The sequence below is a fragment of the Crocodylus siamensis genome, chromosome 4 (assembly GCF_052110815.1).
Source record: "Crocodylus siamensis isolate JL-2025a chromosome 4, ASM5211081v1, whole genome shotgun sequence".
NCBI lineage: Eukaryota > Metazoa > Chordata > Crocodylia > Crocodylidae > Crocodylus > Crocodylus siamensis.
The window spans coordinates 85,281,786-85,304,947 of record NC_143398.1 but is presented as its reverse complement, the minus strand read 5'-3'; the positions used below and the strand labels follow the sequence as shown (position 1 = coordinate 85,304,947).

General features: G+C 42.0%; 1 long non-coding RNA gene across 1 annotated transcript in view; it reads left to right on the top strand.

The window, feature by feature from the left end:
• The window catches only part of LOC149865936 (uncharacterized), an 85,748-nt gene that overhangs the window by 14,847 nt on the left and 47,739 nt on the right, over positions 1-23,162 (top strand). The window contains exon 2 of the long non-coding RNA XR_016441571.1: positions 12,414-12,524. This is a non-coding gene — a long non-coding RNA (uncharacterized LOC149865936). The remainder of the gene's footprint in view (positions 1-12,413; positions 12,525-23,162) is intronic.

Here is a 23,162-nt window from a genome sequence, read left to right as displayed (position 1 = left end):
CTGGCAATCAATCCAGCTCTTTTAGACTCCTCTACAGAGTCTCTTTCTGTCAACTTTTCCTTCTGACAGTTGCTCTCCTTTTTCTGAGAAGGGATTTCTAACTGTTTAGTAATTTTTGATCTCTCCATATCTAGCATTGGTAGAAGACCTGCAACCCTCACCTGAAGATTTATAAGAATATCATTGTACATTCTCACTCCCACTTGTTTGTTTGGAGGTTTTCCCCACACAGTCCAGAACTGGCCGGGAACTGTCCCACTTCTGGGGCAGGTCCCAGCCAGCTCTGAGCTGCATGGGGAAATTTTTGCACAGCTCAGAGCTAGTTGGGACTTGCCCCAGAAGCAGGACAGTTCCCAGCCAGCCCTGGACTACACACAGAAATCTCCACACAGCCCATACCTGGCTGGGACCTGACCTGGAAGCAGGTCAGTTCCCCACTAGCTCCAGGCTGGGTGGGGAAGCAGGGAGCTCCCAGGTTTCAGCACTGCTTGGCTCCCAGTTCCTGTCGGGAGCTGAGAGCTGAGCAGTGATGAGATGGGGTGGGAGCAGGGAGCTACCTTGTCCTGGCACTGCTCTGCTCCCAGCTCCTATGGGAAGCCAGGAGTTGAGTAGTGCCAGGACTGGGGGCTTTCCCTATTCCCTGTGGCCCCTGAGTGTAGGGGTTGACCAGGAGCAAATTTGCTCCCAGCCAGTGTCTACACATGTGCTACTGCTTAGTATCCACAGTTAATTTACCACCTGTATTTATGAGTAGTAACTAACTGCGCAGTAGACTAATTTACTGCCCAACAAATGCACATGTATACATGATGCTTTACTGCACTGTAGATTAGTTTACTGTGCAGTAAAGCATCTTGTGTAGACACACCCAATATATGTTTGAAGCCTAATTTTGGTCCTCCTTGCATTGGTGTAAATTAGGAATGTTTCCAATGAAGTCTGCCCTTCCAAATAGATTCATATTTATTTATGAAGCTATTTATAAAATTTCTCTCAGTATAGTGCAGGATATAGAAAATTAATCTCTAAAAGAATAACACTGTTGATTTTAGACTCTTTACTGATACTGTTCTTCAAAATAAAGGAGTTAATGAATAGATTTGGGAATATAGATAAAGAATCTTTTTACATCAGAAATATCCTGACAAGAACTATGCAGCCTGCAAACATAAATTAGCCACAAACAATGCCTTTGTTTTTAAAGATATGATTTTTAAAAGACCTGTGGTATGAACATTGTTTGTTGTGTTGCTTTTGCTGCCTGCACAATGAAGGTTAATTCATGTGACTGGCTGGAAAAGCTATGCAGTAAATATACTTATTTAGATTTCACTAGCATTTCCCTGTAAATGTCCTCTTAAGCCCACCTTCAGTGGAGTACTCTGCAGCTGCCTTTTACCATACTGGATTGAAAAGAAAAGTTGATAATTAAATTGAGTGAAGAAATAGTGTTTGTAGCTGAAATGTTTAGTATAGAACTTGGTGATCGGATTGAGCCTGAATTAAGGGTAGATGGACGATTTAGAAATCTTATGTGCTGTTGTTGCAACATTTCAAGTCTTAATCACAGAAAGTTAAAAGACCAGCTGATTCTACACCATGAAGATTATCATCATTAAGAAACGGTACAAATCTTAACAATAGAAAGTGCAAAGTTGTACACTTAAGGACTAACACCAAGACCTTTTGCTGGAAACTGCGGGCTCTTAGCTGGGGGTGATGGAGGAAGAGAACAATCTGGATGTATCAGGCAATTGTACGACGTCCATGAGCTGACAATGTGGCATGGTCATACAGAAGGCCAATATAATTGTAGCTTGTATGAAACAAGAAAGATTGAGCACACTTCAGATTTAGAATGTTGTGTAGAGTTTGGGTCATCTGTGTTGAAAAGAGATGAATTTAAACTGGAATAGGTGCAGAGAAGGGCTACGAGGATGATTAGGGGAATGGAGAACGTATTTTAGAAGATTAAAGAGCTTGGATTTTTTTAGCCCAGCAAAATGAAGATTGAGAAGAGATATGTTTACTCTTTATAAATATATTCAAGGGATAAATACTAGGAGGAATAGAGAACAATTATTTAAATTGAAGGATAATACTGGTACAAGATCAAATGTGTACAAAATGTTGGTGAATATGTTTAAACTGTAAATTAGAGGAAAGTTTCTAACCATGAACAGAATGAAGCTCTGGAGGGCAGTGGGAGCAAGAACTTCATATTTTTTTTAGGACTGAGCATGGTAAGTTCCTGGAAAGGATAGTCTGACAAGCTAGGGATGATCTTGGTGTAAGTATTTTAAGGTTGAATGTACTAGGCTTGCAGTGGCTTGGGGTTCTGAGGTGCTTCTATATCGTTTTGAAGTCGTGATTTAGTTTACATGACTGAGAACTGTAATCAGGATTGTGTTTTATATTAGTAATGATGACACTTCTCTGAGGTTGGTAGATCAGGATGACCCCATTATTAGAGATCATAAGGTCATTTTCATTCTAAAGCATTACAGAATGTCATGCAAACTGTATTATGTGAACTCCAATTATACATTCTCCTGATTCATGGACAGTAGAGCCTTCCTGTTTACAATGAGGTAATGTCTACCATCACTACTGAACTCAATGTACAGACTTCCTATATAAAGACTAAGCAGCTTAGAAAAAGCATGCAGTTGGAAATACTTTATTATGTATATTTTTTTCATAATAGCATTGTAAGCAGCAGCACACTGGTATTATGTGTCCCGTACTAAGCAATTTTAAATATAATATGCAAGCATTATATCAGGATGTTAATTTTATTCTAAGATAATTGGATATAATGACTGTTTTACCAGCTTCCCTGTTATAGAATAGTTTTAAATCATGCTGTGAAACTGTTTCAATAGTGTTATTCTTTAAGGTATATAATTACTCTAAAATACATGCTTCATTTTATACACACTGTATTTTTACAGATAATGATCAAACCATGACATAGTTCTCAACAGATACCTGAAGATCTCTAATTTGCCTTTGGCTATAGAACATCTGCCATCTTACAGGATGTAACTCTATGTGCAGTGTATCTTACCTCACTAGTTTTCATAATGAGTGAAGTATTCTGAATAATATATTAGGTGTTTTGAATAGTAAGACCATCTATAGAAAGAATTATTTTAAACATTTAAAAACCAGTTCTTTAAGAGTTATTGAATGCTATTTTCAGGAAAACTAGCTATATGCAATATTTCACTGTTTAAAGCTAGTATAGTCCAGCTACTGCAGTAAAATTGTGCTCTGATTTGCATGAAGACCACTTTGCTCACTGGGGAAACAGAGCAGTATATGGTCCACAGTCTGCAAGCATCATTCTAATGTATAGCCAAATGTATTACAAATTCCATTTTATATTGCAAATTCAGTTTGTATTATCTCTGCCATATAAGACTGTAGTAAACTCTAAGAAAAGACTCCGAAGGAACTTTCCTTTCCCAAAGATTGTGCACTTGGCTAGTTAAGGCAGAGTAGCTGACTTGAAGTTAATCACTATGTTCATGGTAATTTGATCATGTGCCCTTGTTGAAATAGATTCACTAGATCAGGAGTCAGCAGGCTTTAAGCAACAGCAGGGCAAATTAACACAGCTCAGTCCTAGAATGGGCCACTGTTTGTGACCCTTGTGCCACCACTGATCGCTGCTAATCCCACCGTCACTGATAGACAGTTATTTCCATGTCATTGATTGCTGCCATTATCCCAGCTTTGTAAACCAGATGAAATCTTTTTGCAGCCCAAATCTGGCCTGCAGGCCATAGGTTTCCAGCCTCTGTGCTATTTCATAGATAATTCCATGGCATGAATATCTACTCTACTCTGCAGTGTAACCATTCAACTCAACATGCTTTGCTTTTAAATAGTTATATATAGACATTTAGACCTAACTTTTGGCCTTGACCCAAACACATATCTATATTTTGGATCAAACTATTAAGGACTGAATAATGTCAGGGTAATAAGAACCATGGCAGGGAATGAAGATGGGTGAAAGAATGTATTGAGGGACAGTGAGTGATTTGTGAGAGGAAGTCTGGTAGTAGTTTGGGCTGTGGATTTAGTAGTGCGGGGATAAATAAAGGAACAGGGCTATCAAGGACAAGGGAGAAGAGTGGGGTTAAAATGGAAATAATCAAAGATATACTTGGGAGAATATGATCGTGAGAACTGCCACTTTGTGGGAAAACAGAACAACTAAGTCTTCTGAGAAGCAGCTGTAGGTAGTGGATTTAGAACTAAAATAGTGAATATTCTGCATATAGAACTAGAATACTGGCAAAATCCTAGCTCCTGCAGAGGCTTTGGAGATTGCAAGAAGGTTGGGGGATATATAAATCTGGCCCAGGTCATGCCAGTGAGAAAGTCAATTCCAAAGAGGTTGTGGTTGAAGTGGAGAGTGTGGAGATTGACACATAACTCAGGAGAGCTAGACTGGAAGCCAGCAGTTGGGTAGAACCGAATACTGAAGAGAACAGAACAGAATCACAGAAAAGGAAGGTGCTAAATCTGGGAGGGTTTGGGCATAATCTGGGGTCTGGTGCCCTTTGAAGACCTTTGGTTCTGAAAAGGGAAAAAAGGACCTTAGACTTCAGTCAGAGAGCTGAAGAAGACATAGGATATGAGTCTAGAAGTAAGAAGGATGCAAAAACCCAGAAAAATAAATATTAATACACTTTAGTTAAAAAACGGATATATTACCTAGCTTCCTCCCTTTTCTGACAACCCACTTCCAGTGATGGCCAGGCCATCCTAGCCCATCAGGGAATAACTTGGGGATAAGTGACCTGTACAGAGAATGCTAAATCAATATTGCAGGAAAAACTATCAGTGTTGTAGTTGCATATTGAGTGCAACTGCTGCACAAAAATCTTCTTTAATGTTGTCTATAGCTACTAGATCATATATACCACCAAGTAAACTATAAATGTCTAGGAAATTACTAATCAGCTCATCCTTCTAGTGGTCCATCTCTACTTCCTCATAATTTTCCCTTCTCAGCTTCAACCAGCCTTTCATCAATCACAGACCTCTTCTCTTTCTTCATCTAGAACAACCAGCATTCAGCATCAAATCTGATACAGAAATAGTGGGGACACACTTTTGTGGATTCCAGTTTTATACCTCCTATATAAAAAAATTAACAGATTAATTACTACCATTTGCAACCTGACCAGCATACCTTGCTTAACTGCCTAAAGAACGACACATGGAACTGTATACAATGCAATTTATGAAATCCACACCTATCCTATATAAGTCATTATAACATATGAATTTATGACTAACACAGATGGCACTCAGAAGCACTCAGTTTCCCATTCCTCTTTCAAAATAACTATCGATATAGGTTGGCTATGAATGGTGTAAAATAGCTAGTTGAGGCTGGAGTTACATAGAGGACAGTCTGACTTGAATGGCTATTCTCTTACTTTTATGGCTTTTTGATGGACTTAATGGCTTGATTTATATATATTTTTGTAATCTGAATTCCAAGATGACAGACTTCTCTCTCTTTCAACAGGGCTGATTCTATATGCATATGTAATCCAGGGGCTGAAAGGGAAAGTAGCATCTCCTTTGCCTAAAATGGAAAATGTTGCATGGGTACAGAGTTATTCTTATTAAATAAAATTAGTCATGACTGTGACACTTCATTTTCCAAAATTCAATTTTAAAGCTTTCTGTCAAATTCCCATAGTTGATCTTAGTTGTATCCTTCTTTTTTGATGCCCTTGGAACTTGTTGGCTTTACTGGACGTACGTCTAGCACTTAATTTCTAATTATTGGATTATTATTAATTGGATTGGATTATTTCAGTCTGACAGTGTGTAAAAGTACTTGCACATACTTGGCAAGATTGATTTTTATTGACAAACACTAATAAACGGTGATTTCACCTCACACTCATAGACCAACAAAAATATATTACCGTCAGTAATAATCAAAATTTATAGAAAGGTGACTATAACAGGGAACCCCTACTCCTGTTACAGGACAGTGGCAAAAGAGTGGGAGGGGCAGAGGGGTTAAAGAGGAAAAGAATGGGTGGCATAATGACCTGTCAACTAAACTATCAGCTGCTCAATCACAGGTGCAGGTAGTAGGCTGGAGGGACATAAGCAGCTACTTAAACAAACCCCTTGTGGCAGAGCACAAGTTGTGCCTGCCACTTCAAGAGGTTTAAGCAGGCTGTGGTGCAGCTAGCAGATGCGGTCAGGGCCAATTAGGTGGTCACATGACTGCAAGGAGGCCACTGGATTGGATAAGGGCTGGATAGTCAGAGTATAAGCCCAGGCCCTAGGAGCTGAGCTGGCAGTTACATCTATGCAGCCAGTGGAGCAATGTCACACAGCCTGAGTACTACAGCTGCCAGAACATTTGGAGGTTAGGGTAGGAACTATGGGGATGGAGGAGGTTCCTGGTGGTCCTGGGTAAGACCTGAAACTGCACCCTGCTGGGTTGGACAGTGCAGTGGGGTTGCCTGTGGCAGGGCAGTCTCCAGGAAATGCCACACTTGTGCCTCCCTAGAGAAAGGTGAGTATGGGGTGTTGGAAATCCTCAGCCTCTGCTGCCTTGTGGGTACCCCATGGAGGGGAAAGGCTAGGGAAACACACCCCAACAGAAAAGCACAGGGCCAGACCCATAGATTGGGGCCTAAGGCAGGGCCCAGGCCTATAGAGTGGGGCCTGATGTGCAAGGGGCATAAGACCCAAGAGTCCACTGAGGGGCAGAGTTTTATAGATTCATAGATTCATAGATGCTAGGGTCGGAAGGGACCTCAATAGATCATCGAGTCCGACCCCCTGCATAAGCAGGAAAGAGTGCTGGGCCTACATTACCCCAGCTAGATACACATCCAACCTTCTCTTGAATACCCCCAGGGTAGGGGAGAGCACCACCTCCCTTGGGAGCCCGTTCCAGACCTTGGCCACTCGAACTGTGAAGAAGTTCCTCCTAATATCCAATCTAAATCTGCTCTCTTCTAGCTTGTGGCCATTATTTCTTGTAACCCCCGGGGGCACCTTGGTGAATAAATACTCACCAATTCCCTTCTGCGCCCCCCTGACGAACTTATAGGCAGCCACCAGGTCGCCTCTCAACCTTCTCTTGCGGAGGCTGAAAAGGTCCAGTTTCTCTAATCTCTCCTCGTAGGGCTTGGCCTGCAGGCCCTTAACCATACGAGTGGCCCTTCTCTGGACCCTCTCCAGGTTATCCGCATCCTTCTTGAAGTGCGGCGCCCAGAATTGCACGCAGTACTCCAGCTGCAGTCTGACCAGCGCCCGATAGAGGGGAAGTATCACCTCCTTGGACCTATTTGTCATGCATCTGCTGATGCACGATAAAGTGCCATTGGCTTTTCTGATGGTTTCGTCACACTGCCGACTCATGTTCATCTTGGAGTCCGCTAGGACTCCAAGATCCCTTTCCACTTCCGTGCCACCCAGCAGGTCATTTCCTAGGCTGTAGGTGTGCTGGACATTTTTCCTCCCTAGATGCAGCACTTTGCATTTCTCCTTGTTGAACTGCATTCTGTTGTTTTCTGCCCACTTGTCTAACCTGTCCAGGTCTGCTTGCAGCTGTTCCCTGCCCTCCGGCGTGTCCACTTTGCCCCATAGCTTAGTGTCATCTGCAAACTTGGACAGAGTACATTTCACCCCCTCATCCAAGTCGCTGATGAAGACATTAAAGAGTATCGGTCCAAGCACCGAGCCCTGCGGGACCCCACTGCCCACACTCTTCCAGGTCGAAACCGACCCATCCACCACAACTCTCTGGGTGCGACCCTCCAGCCAATTCTCCACCCACCGGACTGTGCAGTAATCCAAGTCACAGCCCCTTAACTTGTTCACCAGTATGGGGTGGGATACCGTATCAAAGGCCTTCCTGAAGTCCAAGTATACGACATCCACCCCTCCTCCTGCGTCGAGGCGTTTTGTGACCTGGTCATAAAAAGAGACTAGATTGGTCAGGCACGATCTACCTGCCACGAACCCGTGCTGGTTTCCCCTCAGCATAATTTGTCCTGCCGGGCTCTCACAAATGTGAGCCTTGATGATTTTCTCAAAGATTTTGCCAAGGATGGAGGTGAGACTGACTGGCCTATAGTTACCCGGGTCCTCCTTCCTCCCCTTCTTGAAAATGGGAACCACATTGGCCCTTTTCCAGTCCTCCGGGACTTGACCCGTGCGCCACGAGCGTTCAAATATTCCCGCCAGTGGCTCTGCAATGATGTCGGCCAGTGCCTTCAGTACCCTCGGATGGAGCTCATCCGGGCCTGCCGACTTAAAGGCATCCAGTTCTTCCAAGTGACCCTGCACCACCTCAGGGTCCACGCATGGAAGTCTGGTGCCTTGCTGCTGCCTCCCTACACTCCCAGTGAGAGACTTGTCATGCCTCTCGCTTAGGAACACTGAGGCGAAGAACTCGTTGAGGAGTTCAGCCTTGTCCCCTCTGTCCGTCACCAATTGTTTCTGCCCATTTAGCAGGGGTCCTATTCCTCCCTGGGCCTTCCTTTTACTCCCTATATATCTAAAAAACAATTTCTTATTGTCTTTTACTTGGGTTGCCATCCTCAGCTCCATGGTAGCTTTGGCCTGTCTAACTGCCTCCCTACAAGCACGAGCAGAAGAGGTATATTCCTCTTTGGTGATCTCTCCCTGTTTCCACTTTTTATGTGCTCCCCTTTTGGCCCTTAGTCTGCCCTGGATTTCTCTGGTCAGCCAGGGAAGCCTCCTGGCCCCTTTCCCTCTTTTACCTCGCACGGGGATCGTCTCGCTTTGTGCTCGAAGGATAGCTTCCTTAAGGCACAGCCACCCTTCTTGGGCTCCCATCATTTCAAAACTACTACTCTGCAGTGCATCCTTCACTAATCGCCTGAGTTCGCTGAAATCAGCTTTCCTAAAGTCCAGCACGTTCACCCTACTGGTTACCTTACCCACTCGACGCCTTATGTTGAATTGTGCTTTTAGGTGATCACTGTCCCCCAGATGGCTACCGATCTGTAGGTCCCCTACTATGTCATCCCCCGTTGCCAATACCAGATCCAGTAAGGCATTCCCCCTAGTGGGACCATGTACCTCCTGCGTCAGGTGGAGGTCCTGTACACAGGTTAGAAACCTGCGTGAGCGGTGGGACTTTGCTGTCTGTGTCTCCCAGCAGATGTCCGGGTAGTTTAGGTCCCCCATGACCACCGCCTCTTTAGCTTTTATGGTCTCTGAGAGTTGCCTCAGGAGCCCCAAATCTATTTCTTCCCCTTGATGTGGGGGTCTGTAGCAGTTGTGGCCCTAGTGAGAGGATCAGAGAGGCCAAGGCATATCTGAGGATACCTGAGGCCAAGTTTGGACCAGAGGCTGAATACAGCCCAGGTAAGGGGCTGGGGGAGTTGGAAGTGATGTCACATGCCATCTGCAAGGCATGGGACACTGTATATGGGGAGGTTTCCAGCTGTGTATTTCATCCTTGGCATCAGAGCAACCAAATGAGCAACTTCCTGCATATAAACACCTGTTTTGTGTAAACATCAAAGGCGTGGCAGGAAAGGCAGGGCGTACTGCCTTAGACAGCAGGGTGGGCCAATGTTGGGACTGGCCTCCTACCCAAAGCCCAGAGGGGGGAGGAAGGATGACTATTCTAAGGTCCAGCCTGGTTGTAGCAGGGTCGTGCCTGGGCTGGACTAGATAAGTAGAGGGGGGAAAGTGGGGCCCAAAGTGGGGCCAGGGCAGCCAAGCAGCCACAGCCTCTCCCTATAGTCCCAGAGCTCTGGGACTGCCGCTGCCCTCCTCTTCTGATCACTGCTCACCGGGTTCTTTCCTGATGAATGAACAGAATGACTTAAAGTAGGTATGATTTATTCATTTATGGATATATCCTTTTTATATTTGGACACATGATTTTTATAAAGCTTCTAAGAGTATACTGTTATTACTAAATTATCTTCCCCCACACCCCTAATTTTGCACAATCCTGAACATTTATCTTGATTTTTATCAATTTAAATGGTTAAAAATAAGCATCAATTTTAGCCATCAAAATTATTATAAAAGTATAAATTGAATTCTGCCAACTTACACATACTTGATATTTTCAATATATAGCTTTTTAAAGAACTAAAGGTTCTGGATGTCTTATTTGAATAAGAAGCTAAGTCAGTATGCCTGGAAACGTGGCTGTCTTAACTATGCAATTTCATATTCAGAAATTTAGGCACATACCGCATATCTAAATAATTTTAGTTGGAAAAAAGTTGGTCTGGTTGTTGTATTCTTTGACTATTGATTTTTAGGTTAAAGTTTGTCTATCATACCTGCAGAATCAGGACTGCTTGTGTTTCCTCTTCAATGTTTAGCTTTGTATTTTATATTAGTCAAATTGTTCTTGATTCCTCTGAGTTTTGGAAGGTCTTTTCTTTCTATTTAGGTTTTTAAAAAATTTTTGCAAGGTAAAAAATTAAATTATTACATTGCACTTTGTAATGCTTTCATGTTAGTAATTCTATACCTCTTCACTGGAAAAAAAATCCTGTGAAGCATCATAAACGAATGTAAATCAAGCCTGGAAATAATCTCTTTAACTGAGAAAAAAGTTACTGCAAAGGTAGATTATTCCATAATTTTCTACATCAGTGCTTTTTTGCAGTGTCCTCTAATGCATCCTTTATTAGCCATTATTTGCAGAGTAGAAAGACTCCTGACTTGAATACTTTTACTTGGGCCTGGGCTGGAGAATTTGTCCTATAGTGAGCATACATTGGCCATAAGTCTTACTGTGGTCATGAGTAAAATGTTTAGATGTGCCTAAGTGACTTGGAAGCTTGTGTCTTATTGACTTTCACTGGAATTTTGACTCCTGAGCCACTTAAACACTTCTGAATATTCAACCCTATCTTCTTTTAGATCATGTTTTTTATAACAAATAAGTTCTTAGTGTCCCAAATTCATTTTTATGTTTCATAGTCTTAGTAAACCTGCCAGATATAAATTTTAGCATTCTCCCTTCAGTTGAGAGAAATGGAAAGGAAACTATTTTTTACCTACCGTAAACACGTTTGTGGCACTACATACCACAGTTTCAGATGTTCTCTGTGCTCTGGTCTGGGGTAACACTGTGACTCAGAACTCTGCAGAAATCACTCTGAGTTACAGCTGGGAGCTGCACTTCTGTCTGCATGGACAGAGATCTTGGTTTTTTAAACTTCCTATTGAGTAAGGTTATTCTGTTCTTTTAGAGGTGGTTTGACAAACTATATATACTATACTGGGGAATTAGTTACCATTAATAAGTATTTGCTATTAATTGCTGCCCTTATCCTCTTCTGGAAAAACATGACAGCACTGCTCATTCCTGTCTGAGGATGAGAATGGCTGGGTAGTAAGCCCTGGGGGGGAGTACAAACTGAAAAGTGCATCATGTATGAGGCAGAAGGGTCAAGTGAATACTGTGGAGAAAATTCAGTATGTTAGAAGCTGATAGAGCAAGAGAGTGGGTATGAGGGAAGGAGCAAATAGGGGGACAAAAAGAATGTTAAGTGGAACAGTACCAGGTGATCTTTGAACCAACTGCAGCTGCAGTGATTAAATTAATAATCCTTCAGCTGTCCCCCTGGGTGAAGATTTTTGGTCCTTGTACTAGTAAAAACACATTTTCTTCCACTGCTAAGCTTCCATTTTTGTTTTGTCACCTGTGGTGACATTCCTCCTGGAACAGAGAACTAGTACTTCTTCTTTAATAATTAGTGACCAGATAAAAATGCACCCAGAACTTTGCCTGATTTTAAGTTATGGATTCTCTCTAGGGTGTTTTGCTGCACAGAAGCTAGAAGTACAGATGCAACAACCTAATATACAAATATTCAGAAGAGAAACATTAATTCCACAAATAGTGATTTTAAGAATGGTGAAGTGCTTTCTCCTTAACAGGAATTTAAACCACCCAATTATTTAGAATGACACTTATCACCTGGTTGATTCAATTATATTAATATCTCTTACTCCTGAATTGAAAAAGGAATGTATGTTTACTTGTAAACTAGACATGTAATTTCTTATGTCAAATGAAAACATTTTTTTGCCATAAAACTTTGGTACAATGAAGAAAATAAAGAAGTTTTTTTTGCATTCTGTTGTAAGAATGTTAAAATGATGTGTTGTAGAGTATGGGGTAACAGGAAGTTTTCAAGGATCATAGAGGTAGGGGCTTCAGTGCTTTTGGAAGGTATGTGGTTTTTTTTTAAGAAACCAGTTTTTTATTTTAAAAAACACATTTCTGAACTTATTTGTTTTTCGAAATAACATTTGTAAGGTTAAACTAGTATTTGTTTTTTTTAATTCAGTGAACATATCACTAAACACATGATTTCTGTGGCTTCTTCAATCATGTTCAGATTCATTGATGACCCTGCTGGTTACTGGAAGACTGTTCTCCCTATCAAGGGACTACCAACAACAATGACAGTTTCTGTCTTTCATCCTCTCTTCTACATCTGATATTAAAGGTAAGCTGCAAAAGAAACAGACGTAGGGCTTCACTGAGGTTTTTTTTTTTTAAATTGCCACTTTATGATTTATTGCCTTTTTTTTCTCAATGTTTTGTCTTGCACTAATACTGGAGTTTCTGTTCTGGAAGAGTTTCTCCTACCAGGAATACTAGGGAAAAGATTTTAATAACAAATGTGAGCCTTCAGGAATTCAGATGGGAAGAGATTTGAAATCAAGCCATTCTAAACCTCCTTTTATTAATGTCCATCTAAATATAATTGTCTGAGTATTTGGAATAAAGGATGCCTTAATTCAGAACAATTGCTGCTTTGTGTAGGGTCATACAGTATGCTTTTAAGAAAGTTCTTCAGGAAAAAACAAAATGGTCAGGAATGGTGGTCTAACCAAAATGGTTTAACTAGAGATATTTTTAAAAATCTAACCAAGAAAACAAACAAAACCCCCTCAATTGATTATACTATAGCAGGAAAGGTATTTTCTAAAGGAAGAAAAGAAACTGTCCTTCAGTGTTTTTCTAAATCTTTAGATATTGCCTAACTTCAACATTTTGTTAGGTTTTTGCAGGAGTTCTCCTTTGTCATCTCTTTCACTGCCTACTTTACTAACTTAATTCTCAAACTGCAACTGTTTTGCTTTACTACTCTGAATTTGGAGATTGTGAATTTTCATTTTTATTTCCTAATCTTTTCTTCTTAGAAAGTGTCTGGTGGTTTCATTGCTGTTTCAGAGGATGGTAAAAGGGCTGCTTAGTCTTAGTACTACACAAATAGCTCATCAGGAGTAGCTGTATCCAGAAGCTTTATACTTCAGCCTTAGAAGACTTGGGGTAAATTCCTTCCTGACACCAAATATGGTGTTCAGTCTGACCCTGGGTGGAGGGGCAAACCCTGTAGCCAGGAACCTCTGGCTTTGGTCTCAGCTGGAGCAATGGCACACTGTAGTCAAAATCAGCCTTGGGTGTAGCCAACACCAATACCTCTGAGGGAGGCTTAAAAACACCCTGATACATGTAGCAGACATGGGGTGGGGGTGGGGGGGCAACTAGAAAGGCCAGCAGCATGGGAAATGCCCATATTAGAACTTTAGGTATAGCTATGCCTAGGTCGTCCCTGATCGGTGGCTGTCTAAACTCTTCCTGAACACCTCCAGTGATGGAGAGTCCACAACTTCCCTAGGCAGTCTATTCCACTGCCTCACTTATAACAGTGAAGAAAATTTCCCAGCTATTCAGTCTAAACATAATTTCCTGCAACTTCAAGCCATTGGTCTGCATCCTCCTCTGCAGCAAGAGAGAAAAAGTGCTTTTCCTCCCTTTTATGGCAGCCCAGGTATTTGAAGACTGCTATCATGTTGCCTCTTAAACTCCTTTTCCACATGCTGAACATGTCTAATTCCTTCAGCCTCTCCTTGTATGACTCGCCTTCCAAACCCTTTATCATCTTTATTGCCAGCCTCTGGACCTCTCTAACTTCTTTATGTCCTTTTTCAAATATGACCTCTCTAACTTCTTTATACCCAGCGCTTCACACCAGATGAGGCCTAACCAGTGCTGAGTAGAGAGGCACAATCACCTCCTGTGTCTTCTAACAGTCATTAACCTTATGTTATTTTAGACCAGGGACAGCCACTGTAACCCAGCCACCAGCCCCTTCTCATTTATACAAAATGGGCTTCAGTGACTAGTTCAACTGTCTCTGCTGGGCTCTGTCATGGTAGTATGACATTGGAAAAGAGGTGGCTATTTACATTTGGATGCATCCTAAAAACTTACGGTTAAAGTCAAAAGTTAAAACCAGTATTTTAAACTTTACCTTGAAAAACAAACTGCCTGTAAAGGTCTTGGAGCAAGATAAAGAAATGGGACTTCTCACAAAATAAGCAAAGTTGATGTCTTTTAGCCCTTTAATTAAGACAGATTAAAGTAATATAAATTTAGAAATCTAATGCAATGCAGTAGTGTAACTGAAGGAGGGTGACTGGGAAAGATGCCCTGGGCACCACCTTTGAGGGAGAGGAAGTACAAAAATAGTGGCCGCTGCAAGAGCAGCTGGATCCGTTGCCAACCTCAGCACTGCAGCTGCTGGTGCTACCTCATGTACCATAGCTTCCCCAGGCATGGAGTTGCCCTGCTATGCTTCTGATAAAATGCTAAGTTACACAACCTGATTTATTGAACAAAGCAAGTAAATTTCATTGGCAGTTTTTTGTCTAGTAGTTTACATACTTACCCTTGCTAAAAGAATTCCTGCTTTAAATCTATGCTTTCTTAGGCTGAACCTGTTTTTGGAATGCATTCCTGCCAGTTTGCTACAGAACAAGACTTGACTTGTGGTACTAGCATTCACAGTTTTATTTGAGGTTCACATCTTCTAGCACTGCTTGTTTGTTTATTTATTCATTTTTGTGAATATCACAGCTTTACAATACTGCCTAGAATTGCCTGGCAAAAAAATGATAAAAAGCAGAAAGTGGAGACAATGTAATTTAATTCTTTTTTGCTACTACAGTAATTTAAATAGAATACAGGGAGGTTTTTCAGAAAAACCATAACAGGTCTTCCTTTTGGAAATAACTTCCTTGCGCTCTCTGTTCTCCTTTAACGTCTTCCCATATCATAGCACAGCGGTTTCCAGCCTTTTTGGACTTGAGGCACCCTTCCCTGGACTCAGAGCACCTTTCATTAGACTTGAGGCACCCCTTCCTAACTTTTATGAATTGAGTAGCATTGAGTTAAAAAACCTATATATTACCAGGGGCGATGCGCACCCCTGAGCATGGCAGTTGCCACTTGCTGCCCAACCCCCCCCACTGCCGACACCACCAGTGGCATCTGCAGGCAGTCAGCAATATGTGCTGGCGGTGTCTGTGGGTGGTTGCTGTCTGCTGGCGGCGTCTGTGGGAGTTTCTGCCCCTGCTGCCGTGCTCCTGCCGCCTCTGCTGCTGTGCTCCCACCACTGCCATGGGGGCATACGTCATTCATGTATATTACAATGCTTACCTCCTTGTAGAGGGGCTCGGCATCAGGGTTGGAAAATTGTTCAAGCAGGCCTGCATTTACTTAACTTATCTGCTTATCTTGTTACACCTCACTTATCTCCTCACATCTTGTGGCACCCTTTATAGGATCTGTCAGTATCCAAGGGTCCCGACACCCTGGTTGAGAATCATTGTCATAGCATATAAAAAGCTGAACTGTTGTACCACACAGTTGTACAGAAAGATGATGTTAAGTATAGCCACACACTACTCTAACTTCTGTTTCATTGAGTTATTAATAATAAATACAATACACGGGCGGACAGTGATGCTAACTATATGCAACTTTACCTTAAAATACTTTGGTTAATATATTGTTAACAAACAGGACAAATGTATTAGAAGTCTTTGTGCTATTCTTGGAAGGTTCCTAAAGGAGAGGAAAAACAAGAGCAGCAAAGAGCTTGCACTATTGTTGAGATGCATAGACAGGTTTCTTGAAAGAGTGCTTATACAAGAGAAAGGATCAACTAATGCCCACAAAGCTTTATCACTCATCATATCATATTGACTTGCTGGAAAAGAGATGGGAGGTTCCCATGTGACACACCTCAGTATGTTTAATCAGGTAGTGTGTTAAGTAGTCTGAAAGTTTGCCATTTTCTCCCTTGAATTACACTTCCCTCCTCAAGAAACATGTGGGCAAAAGTGTATCTCAGTAATTCTTAACCAGGGTGCTGGAACTCCCTGGGGTGCCACCAGCACCTTTGAAGGGTTCTGCAAGGTGTGAGGAGATAAACAGATAAGCACAAGCTAAGGCTTGCCCCTGTCTGGATGATTTCCCACCCAGCTACCCAGCCTCTCTGCAAGGAGGTAAGCATTTTAATATATAAATTGTTTTTTGAAATTGGGTGCTACTCACAAAAATTAAGGGGGGTGTCTTGAGTCTAAAACATTTTAGAATTCCCTATCTATCCATATCTAAGTTAATAAAGATTCATGATATTTCCCTCATAGACTGCTTTAGCCCAACTCTAAGTAAAGAGTTGGGCAGGGGGCTGGACTCGATGATCTCCCGAGGTCCCTTCCAGCCCTAATGTCTATGAAATCTATGAAATCTATAAAACTTCATTACAAAGTGGTGAGGGTCCTGTGGGCCTGGAGGTAATACATGTAATTTCTCCTCCATGAGATTCTCTTGGTGGGATCATCTGGCCCCAGCAGTCTTTCCTGCCCAAGTGCAGGGGGGCTGGACCCGATGATTTGTACAGCCCCTAACACAAGGGTAGGCAAAATGCAGCCCATGGGATGGATATGTACTACCAGGCCATTCTACCCGGCCTGTGGGGCCCCTACAAATTTTAGAAAATTAATATTTATCTGTCCCTGGCTGCCTGTCATGCGGCCCTCAATGGCTTGCCAAAACTCAGTAAGCGGCCCTCCAGCCAAAATAATTGTCCGCCCTGCCCTAACAGCTATGAAACAACCTCATTTCTTCTGTCATATAAACTAAAACAAAGCCTAATTCACATGGGACACAAACTATTTTACAACTATGCAAACTGGCAGCCATTTTTGTTACAGTTACTTAAACATTCATTTTTTAATATTCCTAGCTGTAACCTTTCCTACACAAAAAGCTTATATATAAAATATGAGCAAGCAAAACTTTGCCTTTCCTATTATTGCTAATGCCCTTTTTTCTCCAATGTTAGGACCCCTTAGGTAAATGGATGGATAATATTGGAAAATGATGGCTGGAATCAGTTAGGCAAAGCTTAATTGACAAGTTGTTAAAAATTGTTGCTGAGCCAATAAAATATCTTCCCTAGGATTCTGCAGGTGGTTAACACCAATGCAGCTAAAGTTGCATTAGCAGAAGTAGAAAGGGTATGTGCAAAGCACTGTGTGGACAACGTTCATTTCTAATAGCACGCCTCCTGTAGTGAATGTAAAGGCTGAGAAGTGGCGGCTTGATTTAACTGCTGCTGTATCTGTCAGGGATATGACTTGCCCTCTATGCACTCTACCCTGAGGGTGGATATTGTTGCAGTGTCCAGTAAGTTAAAACTTGTGGTACTGTAGTTAGAATGAAGCTTAGCTGGGTCAAATTCCGGCCTCAGTTACAACAGTGCAACCTCACTGACCTTCGCGGGTTTGCGCTGATCTCGCAGAGAGAAAAATCTGTTTCCTTATGCTGTAGGATTGCACGGATCTTGTCTGAGGAAAAAATTGCCAGTGTTTTCCTCACTCTTGTTCTTAGTGGTCTAGAGTTATTGAGTGATGGAAGACAGGGTTTACTAAATTCTCCTTACTGAATTAAAGTCAAGGTGTTTACTTCAGTAGGAGGCCTGTAATCCAAATCAAGTCCAGCTAAACTGATGCTATTCATTCCATAGCACTGGATAGTTAAATCTTGGAAGGATATTCCAGAAAGCAATCTCTTGTGCCAGAACAATTTTCTAAAAATTAAAATTATATGTATAAGCTTATGCTTGTGCAAAAATTGTTTTTAAGAATGAATTCAGATTTTAAGAAAAGCAGGACTTTTCTAATTCAAAGGTTTCTTTATAAAGTTTTACCTTGGTTATACCCTTGGACTGGAAAATAAAATTGCACTTTGCTGTGCTTTTACATGCTGTTCGAAGATTATTAGACAAGGTCTTAAGCTTTTTTAATCAGAAAGGACAATCTATCTTGTTCAACTAGCTTGCTTTTTTATGGGTGAACTCCTCCCTTGCTTTTGTTTACATTTGATTTGAGTGCACACAAGCATTAGATCATGCAGGCAAACTGCATATTGGTATGTTGGTGTATTAGGGCAGCGGTTCTCAACCTTTTGCACCTTATGTCCCACCAACCATTTTGTCAAAAAAACCCTGGTCCCACCATGATTAAAAAAAAACAGCAGACCCACTGTTCGAGATATCTGTTGATTCATCTATTTGAAGTACAAACAACTGATTTTTTACAATCAGGCAATGAGTTGAAATCCCACCTAGGCGACTTTCAAGTTGTTGCCTGACTCGAGTCATAGTTTTACCCCCTAATACAAGTTGAGAAACACTGCATAGAGGGTACCTATAAATGATTTTGTATGCCGCTCTAACAACTTTATATTTGAAGTTCTGCACTTTGAGTGAAGGCCATTGACTTGACTTGTAGGCCTGGCTTGATTTAACACAAAATGGGTTTATAGTCTGAGATAATCTTATGACCACTCTTTTTGATCACAAGATCAAAATTCAGCCCCTTACTTGTTAGTGTCACTGTTCTAAGTGTGGTTTCCTCAAGAACCAGGGATGGGGTCCCAGAAAAATAATGAGAATTAGAAAAAGTAAATTTTTGGTTCTTTTTATTTGCTACCAGGTGTTTAAGCCACTCAGGGGGTCTTGAATCTTTTTTTTAAAGGAAGACTGGAATTCTCTGGTAATCGTCTGAGTTCAGGAACTAGTGTTTAGAGACTCCAGTCATTGTAAGGTGAATACCGTCATGGCAGTTAGCAATATTTGAGTACTTTTTCCAGGAACATATGACAGCTGTGATTTTTGAAGAGGTTCTGGCTACTTAAAATTATGGGGTCGAATTTAAAGTATTTGGCATGTAACTTAGAGAGTTCTAACCGACTGTCCTGGGGCATACTTTTCTGAAGGACCTCCTCTCTGCCTAGTTGATCAGTGAGATGCTTGAGCAGGAATGTGGGAGGAGAGGAGCTGGTAAGCCAGTCTTCATTTGGGAAATTGCGCTGCTCCTAAGACCATAATAGTTTTACACCACCATCCCTTGGGGCGTGCTGAAGTGGCCCACTTGTTTCCCTCACTTGATTCTAGTGGGAGATTGTAAATAAATATTTTCAGCTCTGGGTTATGTTTATTATTAGGCAAAGGAAGTGAGTTACTGATCTAATATCATCTTTATAACTGTATTGTTAGAATGCCCCTTCCTTCAGCAAATGATAAGTGATCTTTCCATAGAATAATTTTCTAAATCTAAAGTACCAATTGTTACCAGATTTAATATTAGACTTTAGGCAGTGCAGTGGCACTGAATTCATAAATGCTTGAACAAGAATAGTTCATTCTCTGAAGAAAGCATTTATTGAGCACAAGAATTCTCAACTTCAAGCCTATGGCAAAGAACAACAGAAAACTTCACCTAAGCTAAGACACCCCAGCGACAATACACATAACTTGGTCTAATTGCAAATACAATGTAATAAACCAAAAGACAACAGAAAGCCTTTTCATGAGTCTTACATAGTCCCAAGGGCAAAGTGTCTCTTTAAGTCCTTTTGGGGAATCCACAGGTGGTCTTAGGCACTGGAGTGGAGATTCCCCAGACCTAATTTCTGCCTGGGTTTGTATAGGAAAACCTGCACTTTCTTTTCTCCCTTGGGTGCCTTGACCATAGTCAAGTATAGCATGCCCCTCACATCTAGCATGCCTCTCATGCATTCAGTGTATTTCAGTCTCTCATGTCTCACAGGTTCTGTTTTGAAATCATCTGCTTTATTGGTTACACCAGCCCAAGCAGTCCCCTGCTCCCTTAGCTCTGTCTCCAGCATACACATGTGATGATTATGCCAGGTCTTTGCCAACACGAATAACTAAATATAAATGAGAAAAAATGGAATTCTCTTCTGCCAGAAACAGCAGAATGTGCAGTTCTGTGTAGACCTACATACCTATGGTTTAGTAGGTAAGGTTAGGAGTTTCTTTTTTCTTGTTACTGTCTTGTTCTGATTACAAGTCCATTTTTTCCCTCCAAAAGAATCACAAAAATTGCACGTGACTTATATATGGGTTGACTTATAACTGGCCCCCAGCTGTCTTGACTTTCAGACTTATAGTATTTCTGTGTGTGCGATACAAATATTAACCAGAATTGTTCTCAGTGAAGTTTGTATTTAAGTATTTTTATTGCATTTAACCCATTGGGTCCCTTCTTTCATTATTTCTGGTGGGATTTGAAAAGGTCAGGAGTAGTTCAAGGTCTTTATTTGTAGTTATTGACTTACATTCAGGGAAAAAGCTGAGGAAAAGACTTTCCAAAAATTAAACCTGAAAATGTGGGATTGATCATATATGTGGGGTTGACACAGTTGGAATGCTAAAGTAATCCAGACAATCACTGTATTAACACGATGTACAAGGGGACAGATCCTTTTCAACCTATTACGTACCCAGATGAACCTAGATACCTCTAAACTAGATCTTGTTTCTCCCTGCTTGAGTCCTTGAAAAGCTGTTAATGTGTTTAGTTTTGTAATACACCATGTTTAGTTTTGTCATCTGAGCCTTATGATTAAGTCACAAAAAGCAGTCAGGAGGAACTACCCACCTGTTGCATTCATATTTTTAGGCACTCATGCAAGGTGGAATAGAATCACATTTAGGCACCTAAGCCCATTAAGATCCTTAAGAGGTAGAATAAGATCTGGCTGGAAATGTAGAGAGGGAATTCTAGTTATAAGACAAAAAGGAATATTATTATAAATTGTACTATTACATGCTCAATTGTTATTAATTGCATTGTTATAATAAATATTATTATTATAAGTTACAAACAATCCCTGCATTCACTTTTTTCCTCTTTCCATCATCTTCTGTCCACCTTGGTTTTTTTCAGAACTATGTCATCTTTTTAGAGTTGTGTTTATTTGGTTGAAGGCCAGTTTTAACTAATCTTGTGGCTATCCATACTTCTGACGTTTTAATGCAATCTCTTCACTAATTTAGAGACTTAAGATAAAACTTTCAAAACACCTACATCCAATTTTCAAGAGTGGCTTAGGATGCCAAGTCACTTTTGGTGCTTTTGAAAATTTTATCCTGTATCTTACTTGTTCCTGTGCATGTAAAATCATACATTGAAAGGGACCAGGTTTGAAAAAACTTGAATCAGTAGTTAAAAATACAGATTTCATATCTATTTAAAAGACAATCCATTCTCTGAATGGAATTCTACTCACCTTGGGCCAGTTCCTTGGCCTTGCTGCACAAAATAAACACCATTAAGTGTGCAAACATCTATACATGATTCGCTAGATAAACTTAGACATTTCAAATAGGGATCCATAGTGTCAAAACTTTCCTGATCTGTTGTGGCCTTTCTAAATTCTTCCCACAGAAACATTGCTCTATTATTTTTCTGTAGTCCAAAAAGAGAAAAAAGTAAGGGCTGGCATTTTCTCAGGGCTGCACTGAGTCTAAAAAGGTTGAAAACCACCACCCTAGAATAACCCTAATGAAGCTGCTGGGGACTTCCGCAGGTGGGGTAAGCCTCTGAAGTTAGAAGGTAGAAGCAATGAAAGAAAGGTGGGCAGAGGTGAGGCCAGAGTATAAGAAGATATTTGGCTGGCAGTGTGGTCCTGATTAAGCAGGGATCTAGGTTTCCCATTTCCTGTGGGGGGAAAAATACAGATGTTTCCCTTTTTTTAAAGGAGAAAATCTATGATTATCTATGATCAAGGAAAAAACCTGGTAGACCACAGTGGTTGCTTGGGGTTGGGGGAAGTGGGAGGAGGACGATTTAAGGTAGGGAGCACCACCTGCATGTGCATATGTAAACATTCATGTGGTCGGCAATACAGCCAGGTGGCATGGTGGATAGTAGCTCCCACAGCTTTCTGCAGGTAAGTCTATGGGGAGGGAACATAAGCGATGCAAGGGGGAAGTGGGGCATGGGTAATGTATGGGGGGGCACAGTGGGGAGCACAACTTGTTGGGAGATTGAAGTGGTGGCAGTGGCTTGCACCAAGCCCACACAGTGAGGGAGGAAGTGGAGCAGGGATGGCAGTTGGTGGCTGGGCCTGGGGCTGAGGCTGGGAGTGCTGTCCAGCCAGGGTGATGTGCAGTATGCCAGGGCCAGGGACAGGGTAGGGAATACATGACCATGGGGCCCGGCTGGGGAGTGGGATAGAGCCATGGGCAGCTTGTTCTAGGAGTGCGGGGAGGCTCCCTGCAACTGTGCATACATCAAGGGAGACCATAGGTGATGCGTCATAGGGATTGGGTGGTGTAACAGGGGGCCTGCTCCGGGCTGATCTCACTGTGGCCCGCCCACCTGTTTCTGGGCTAACCGCCCGCCTTTTCGCCCACCATGCCTTGTTGGTAATTAATTAATAGATGTTAATCAAGTGGGAGCCTGCCCATTGCTTGCCGCAATGCCAGGGGGCGCTACCTGCGGCTCCATTCCTCCCCTACACTGCAGCTCAAGCCTTGCAGATGGCATCCAGATGTTCTCAACAGTCACCGGCCCCACACTGGGTCCCAGACTTCTCCAATCAGGACCCCTCTAAGATCCCTCTATTTCGGCGGCCTAATCTGCCTTCATTCTGGGTAGCAAAGCTCCCTGAACTGCTTCCCCTTCTGGGTGTGGTCCCCCCCAGGACCTTTGGCTACTAGCCCTGGCCCACCTCCAGGCCAGTTGGAACCCCAGGCCCTCAGCTCTGGGGTGTTCTTTGTGGTGGGCCCTGACCCTTCCGGTCCTGGCCCCAGTATGGGTCAGTCAGGGGTTATCCAGACAGGTACGAGTCTATGGCCCCACTCTCTCTCTCTCCCTCTCTCTGGGGTTCCACCTTCCAGACCCTATAAAGTGGGGAGCCAACCCAGCTGTGGGGGCTGGGGGTTAAGGCACCCCAACCTGCTTTTCACCAG